Source organism: Dermacentor variabilis, unplaced genomic scaffold, assembly GCF_050947875.1.
Source record: "Dermacentor variabilis isolate Ectoservices unplaced genomic scaffold, ASM5094787v1 scaffold_17, whole genome shotgun sequence".
Classification (NCBI taxonomy): Eukaryota; Metazoa; Arthropoda; class Arachnida; order Ixodida; family Ixodidae; genus Dermacentor; species Dermacentor variabilis.
The window spans coordinates 884,263-891,894 of NW_027460335.1; the positions used below are offsets into that span (position 1 = coordinate 884,263).

General features: G+C 43.3%; 1 pseudogene; it reads right to left on the reverse strand.

Moving 5' to 3' along the window:
- Positions 1 to 4,760: 4,760 nt before the first annotated feature.
- Positions 4,761 to 4,938, reverse strand: LOC142568193 (U2 spliceosomal RNA; annotated as a pseudogene).
- Positions 4,939 to 7,632: the final 2,694 nt, after the last annotated feature.

Consider the following 7,632-nt stretch of genomic DNA (forward strand, 5'->3'; position numbering starts at 1 on the left):
TCAGTGCAGCATAACAAACACATAAAGCCAATAGACGACTTCTCTGTCAAACTTAACAGCAACCTACCATGAAACGCTTTCTATCAAATATCTCAATTCTTTTGTTCTAAGAGAGACAGCTTACTGTTGCACCTTCCCCCTTCCCTACGAATATGGAAAGCTTCCATGATCTCCCTTGTGTTTCGATCTTTATGCCTAAACAAAGAGTTTTTGCCGCTAACACTCTGCACCCACCCTCTACAATATAAAGGAAAGTGCAGAGCCTCTGTACCTTTTAATGACAAGTGCTCGTTTAATCGAATGTTGACGCACCAGCCGGTGTGGCTCTCATAAATCTTCCCGCATGACAGAGGTAACCTGTGCACAACTGAATATCTACACATATTGCATATTTGTTAACCTCTCGCAACAGGAACTGAATTCTTTGCCATGGCCCAATAATTTTTTGTCCAACCATGAACAAATCCTAGCAAATTTGTTAGACGTGGAAATGACTACATGCACGCTCGAATAACGCTTCGCCTGTGAATTCTGTTGTTCAATTTTTGGAGAGGAACAAGCTCAGAATAGCTCAGTGTCGGATAAGGGAGGAATGTTTGCAGTAATGCGGAAAGGTGTTTTGGGAAAATTCTGAAAAGCAGTTTTAACGAAATTTTGAGGAATTTTAACCATCAAAGTTTAAGCAGCAGGCCCTTGCGATGCTACAGGATAGAAATCTGGAAGGCCTGACGTCTTGAGTCAAGAAGACTGATGGTTAAAAATTGCAGGTATTTTTTTTCAGTTAAAACCCATAAACCAGATCTCCCATTCCGGGCCCCAAATAAGGGGTATTTGCAAAAACAGCTGGAGGCTCTTAACATTGTTGGCCCTTTTTATGTTAGGAGCTCGGATAACGTGGCCAAGTTTCTCAAGACAGAATCCTGGATCATGTTCGGTTTTAGTATTGACATTAAAGATATGTTTTATTCACTACTGCATAATCAACTTATGAAGAGTGTCAGGTCTTGTGTGGTTAATCCTAATGTCGAAGCCAGGTTTGTTGGGGAATTGCAAAAAAAATTAAATATTGAGGTTTTACGTGCCAAAACCACTTTTTGATTATGAGGCACGCCGTAGTGAGGGACTCCGCAAATTTGGACCACCTGGGGTTCTTTAGCGTTGACCTAAACCTAAGTACACGGGTGTTTTTGTATTTCGCCTCCATCGAAATGCGGCCGCCGTGGCCGAGATTTGATCCTGTGACGGGGAATTGCAGAACATCTGTGGAAAGTTGTTTAGGATAGTAATTTTATTTGCGCTCTATGTATGTTGAATGGAAAGGGAGCACGCTGTTAATAGAAGTCTGGAATTTGTATAGGGTCGAGGGTGGCCCCAGCCTTAAGCCATATTTTCCTTAGTCGAGTTGATAATTTAGGAAGTTTGGCCCCTAATGTTTTTAGGTACCTTGATTTCTTGATCATCACAGAATTAACCTAAATAGTTAAGTAACTGGTTTCTTAAAGTTTTTTTTCGGGAGCGCGGTGAAGGTTTAAAATTTACTTTTGAGTTGCCTCCCAAAGATGAGCTTTAATTCCTGGATATTAGAACAAGGTTTTGGGAGGACCATGTGTGTTGGATATATAAGCCTCGTTTGGCAAAGGCGATTTAAATTTTGCTTCAGGACACTCTAATATAGCAAAAACCGGTATTGTTTGAGCAGCGCTGCGTGCGGTGTTACAGAAGACATGTGAGCATTCGTTGACGTAGAGTTTCCTTGGCCAGATTCAGAGATTACAGAACGCTGGTTATTCTGAAAGGGAAATATTGAGGGCGTGTCGTAACCTTATTAAGTAGGTAAAGGGTACTTATAAGGTAAGGAAAAATCAAAGGATTCTGCGCGCAATGAAGAAAGACCGGTGGTGGTGCCATATTTGCACAATTTTTCGCATTGCTTGAAGAAAGTGGCTAGTAGCTATGGGGGGCGTGTGGTCATGTGTGCGTCGAAGAAATTTGCTAGAATTCTGTTCGCGGTTGCAAAAAAAAATTATTGGCCCATGGCAAGGAATGCAGCTTCTGTTGCAAGAATTTAAAAAATATATACGTTACATGTAAATCTTCTGTTGCGTAAAGGTTGACGCTGTCATGCGGGAAGGTTTATGTGGGCCAGACCAGCCGCTGTGTGAACATTAGATTGAATGCGCACCTGTCTATGAAAGATACAGGGGCTTTGCAATTGCCTTTACGTTGTAGAGAGTGTGGGTGCCAAGTGTTAACGGAAAAGAACTCTTTGTTCAGGCGTAAATACCGAACCACAAGGGAGACTATGGAAGCTTTTCATATTGATAGGGAATGGGAAATGTACATTAGTAAGCCGCCTGTCACTCTTAGTAAAAAAAGAATTGGGATATTTGAAAGAAAGTGTTTCACGAAGTACTGCTATTAAGTTTCATAGGAAAATCATTTATTGGCCTTGTGTATTTTTTATGCTATGACACACTGATTTCTTTCCACACGTATTTCGACAAGTGACCAGGAGGACGCCTAATGCGCTTGTACAGTCACTTAGCTGTTGACATGTTGGCCTGTGTATATCAAAATAGACTTCAGCTGTGAGTGAGCGCCAGTGTCGTGTTCTTGTTTTCCTTTTCTGTTTAGCGCTGTTAATTTCCTAAACATGAAATGCGCTGTGTACACAGCAGAGGTGTGGCTCGACAGCTTCACCAGGCATTCTGATGCAAGCAGTGGCTTGACGACAGGCCGCACAACACAGGCACAATATGCTGCGCAAGGTAGCAAAATCCAAAGAGTACCGAACGGCATCAATTTTGGCTTTGCATCACGCTGCATATGGGCCTTCGAAAACAACATGACGATAACTGAATTGTACCAGGCAACGCATTCCTGTGCCAAGGCAACCAGAAAGTGCTGGAAGGCTTCCCCTCCATTGTTCTTGGAGTGTTATTAAGGGACAAGTAAATTTCGAAGATTTTTCTCATACAAACGAGCAGCTCGAGCGCCATAAGGACCACTTGAGTATTAGCAATTGGAAGCACAGTGGGAAGGCTGCACACTTTCACAAGCCTACATGCAGCACCTTTTCTTGCCATGGCACACGCCCTTCAGAAGACTGAAAGCACGCTTTGAAGGCTTCTCGCACTGCCTTCACTCGGACGCTGCCATTGAGACTTCCAGAAAATTGGATGTTCTCGGGCAGCCCTCCAGTAGACGGAGCATCTGATCTCCATCTGCCAGGAATCAACTGACCGTTCGGACTAATTCTACCGACATCGCTGTCGGAACAGCACTTAAAGCTATCGGAGCCTTGCAAATCAAGAGTCCTAAGGTAGTAGTGTAGAAGTACTGTAGCCCACACAATGTGATCTACAGTTTCTACAGCCGCTCGGATATCTTGACGGAGAATTCTCCACCTGTTTGCAAGAATGCCAAAGATGTTTTCGATGGTGCGCCTAGCTCGACTCAACCTGTAGTTAAATACCCTGCGCTCAGCATCAATGCTGGAACCAGGGAACGGCCGCATGAGGTTTTCCATTAAAGGAAATGCCTCATCACCAACAAATACGTGGGGCAAGTTCACTGAAGAACCTGGTACCTTGCTTTGTGGGGGAATGTTTAGTAGTCCGGCTTGCGGTTTCATTCCTAGTTGGCATTCACTAAACAGGCCTGCATCGCCGCGCGGTCCAAACTCGCCAATGTCCACCATCGTTAAGCGATACCTGGCATCACACACAGCAAGGAGGGTGATGTTAAAACGTCCGTTGTATATATATAGTTATGAAAAATGGAACCTGAGTGCGCTCGAGCTTCTATGTAAACATGCTTTCCATCAACTGCACCAATGCAATTTGGGAATTGCAACAGTGCCTCAAAATCCATGGTTACCTTCTTCCATTGGGCTGTAGTTGGCATGGCTAGAGACATAGGCTCCAGAACCTGGCGTAAGGCCTGGCAGGTTTGCCTAATTACTAGGGTGGCTGTGGCGTCAGAGATGCGGTTTGATTTAGCGATGATCGACATGGTGGAGCCATGAGCAAGGTACCTGTAAATGGCAGAAGGGAGAAATATGCAGAAGACTACAAAGCAAGCACTAAACTGCACACCATTTGCAAATAGAAGAAACAACTAAAGCTGTTACCCTGTAGCCACAGAAGGTGATCACCAAAGCATTCAAGTAATGCCACAAGACAAAAGCATGGAGAAGCTAAAATTTGTTGTCATAATTTTGCAATTGTTTCAAAAGTGTTTCTTGATAGCATTAGCATAGCGAACTAAATATACCTGCAAAGTAGGGAGCAGGCGAGATGTTTCCAATGGAACTTATTTATTTGCTCATATTCTTGAGAGGCCAACTGCTCCAGAAAGGTGTTGATCTGAGGATTGATGGCCAGACTAGGAATTGCAAAGCGTTCCAAGAAGCCGGTATTGGTTTGCTTGCTTTGTACTACTCTTCGGTGAATGAAAAGTATTCCTGTACTGAGGCTTGCTCCACCTTTCAGAATTCCTCCGAAACTCATTTCACTGATTTGATTATGTTTTGCTGCCATCTTGGACAGAACTTTAGAATGAAATTCTGATGTATTTCCACTCAATGTGATGGACGTGTTAATTATTAAATGTTATTTTGATTATTGAATTTTACAATGACAAAAAAATCCCTTCCAGTACGTTAGCTACGCATTGTGTATTCCAAAGCAATTTTTTTTTGCAGTGAAGCGGTTTATGTTTAGGGTTTCGTGCATTTTTGTTTGGTTCTGTGTGTGGAAAAACCATAGGCCAATTTCGAGATAGTGCAATGCCAGGACGACCCACAGTGGAGGTGCAGCAGGCTTCAAGCACTTCGGCAACTTGCAAAAATAAGTTTAATATCTTGGTTCCATGTAGAACCCCTGTCAGATATTAAGCTCATAAGAACAGATACACTTTGACCTGCATTGGCGATGTGTACGTTTGAATTGCCCTCTTTTTGTCGACGTTCCAAGCGCTTGCGTGTCTACTCTCTTTTCCTTACCCTCTCCCGTGGTGCCAGTGCCATCGAAACGTAATGTGCGTCTAGTTTCCTTCAGACCCTCGGGGCAGCAGTTCCATCGTCCACGTGAATATATATATATATAAAGCTCACGATAAATGAGTTTGTACTTTTCTTCAAAATTCTGTGTCAATGCTGTGTCGTGTACAAACAACTCTGCTCGGCACCAGCCTTCACAGAGTGGAATGGCTCATGACTTTTTTGTTTTGGGGATGTTGCAATTGCAAAGGTTTTAATAACTCGCTAACCAGTGTCTTCGGTTTTTTAAGAGTGTGATCCACTGCTACTTCAACCCTAAACAATTATTAGACAAGGCAAATGATGTCAAACTCCTTGACAAGCTGGTTCAGGACAACTATTATCTGACCGTAAAATTGTCCACTTTGTCGTGACTAGGGGTGTGCAAACAGTAGTTTGTGAGATTGAACAGAACTCAAATTATATTAGTGGCAGAAGTGAACAGAATCAAATACTTTTGAGTAGTTTTTGACCAATTAACAACTGTGACGACAAAACTAAGTTCACATCATAGTGCCAATAACGTCGGTAAGAGTCTCATACATTACACGTTGATGATGATGATGATGTATGGGGTTTTTTTGGCGCAAGGGCCAGGTATGGCCAAAGAGCGCCATGTCTGTGCTAATGGGTTTGCAATGTACTTATGATTACTATGAGGTTGGTGTGACGTGGCTGTAAAGGGGCCTTAAAATATACGCAATAAAGTGCGTAAAATCTGTATAATAAAATTATGGCGATGACGTATGACTTGTACTATGAACATTTAGGTGCATTTAAAAAGAATTGTACGATAGGTAAAATATAGCAGATTATAAGAAATGCTAGAGCACTACTGCCTCCATATGACCCTTGAAAACACAAGGGACTGGAGGCATGTGCTATTCAGAACAATTATCGCAGCAGCATCCTCTGGAGCGAGGATGCTCTACGAATTTATTGGGCTTATAACGTGTAGAACTACATCCTTTAAGAAGTCGAGGACTGCCTTGGTGTTAAAAAGCGGTTCCTTTCCAAGAAACATTGCTGGGTGAAGAGGTATGCGATGACGATATGCAAGAGGAAAATGCTTCTTTCTTTCAGGTTCGGCTTCGCGACACTCCAAGAGGACGTGGAGGACGGTCAGCCTCTCACCGCATCGACCACAGGTTGGCGGTTCGTTTCCAGTAAGAAGAAAATTGTGTGTACCAAATGTGTGCCCTATTCTGAGGCGGCAAAATAGGACATCTGTTCGCCGTGATTTTGATGGGAAGGGCCAAAAACCTAGCTGTGGCTTTATAACGTGCAGTTTATTGTTTATTTCTGCGTTCCACATGCGTTGCCAGTGTTGTCGCAGTTTCTTACGCAAGAAAGGCTTCAGATCTGTGACCGGGATAGCAACTGCAGAAGAAGTGTTTAGTGATGTGAGTGATGTGGCCATTTGATCAGCCAGTACATTGCCCTCGATACCTCTGTGGCCAGGTACCCAGCATATTATAATGTTCTGGTTAGATGTATACGCCTTACACAATACCGAATACAGTTCATTGAATACGGGATTTTTATGTTTGTAGAGTGACATTAGGGCCTTCACGACGCTTAGAGAGTCTGTATAGATCGCTGCTTTTGGAAGTTTCGATCTTCTAATATGCTTCACAGCAGCGAGTAATGCGTAGGCCTCGGCCGTAAAAATGCTGGTTTCCGGATGCAGTACATCGGATTCCGAGAAGGATGGGCCGACGGCTGCATAGGATACCCCGGCATTTGACTTCGAAGCGTCTGTGTAGTACTCTGCGCAGAAGTGTTTGTACTGCAGCTCTAGGAAATGCATTCTGATTTCAGCCTCAGGAGCGTGCTTTGTAATTTTTATAAAGGATACGTCACATTGTATAACCTGCCACTCCCAAGGAGGTAAGAGATTGGTTAGGTGCATTAAGCGATGCTCGAGGAGTGGGACATGGATTTCATCGCTAAGCTCCTTCACACGCAGCGAGAAAGGCTGTCTTATGGAGGGGCGATTGCTGAAAAGTGTAGCGCACCTCATATCGGTAACGGTATCAAAACATGGATGTTCAGGATTAGAGCGTACTTTAAGGAGATATGTAAAGCTGATGTATGACCTCTGTAGGTAGAGAGACCATTCATTGGATTCGGCATATAGGCTTTCAATCGGGCTTGTTCTGCAAGCGCCTGTGGCTAAACGGATACCTAGATGGTGAACAGGGTCTAGCATCTTTAGCGTGCTTGGGGCGGCAGAGTTATATATCACGGCACCATAATCTAATCGTGACCGGATTAGGCTCTTATAGAGATTCATTAGGCACTTTCTGTCACTACCCCACGTAGTCTTGGATAGAAGTTTTATTATGTTCATTGTTTTTAGACATTTTTCTTTCAGATGTTTAATGTGTGGGACGAAAGTGAGTCTATTGTCAAGTATAACACCTAGAAATTTGTGCTCTTTGTTTACAGGTATCTGTTGTCCACACAGTTCTAAGGAAGGGTCCGGAACCAGGCCTCTCTTTCTTGTAAACAACACACAAGAACTCTTGTGAGGATTGATTTTAAATCCATTTTTCTCTGCCCACCCTGACACCTTGTTCAAACCATGC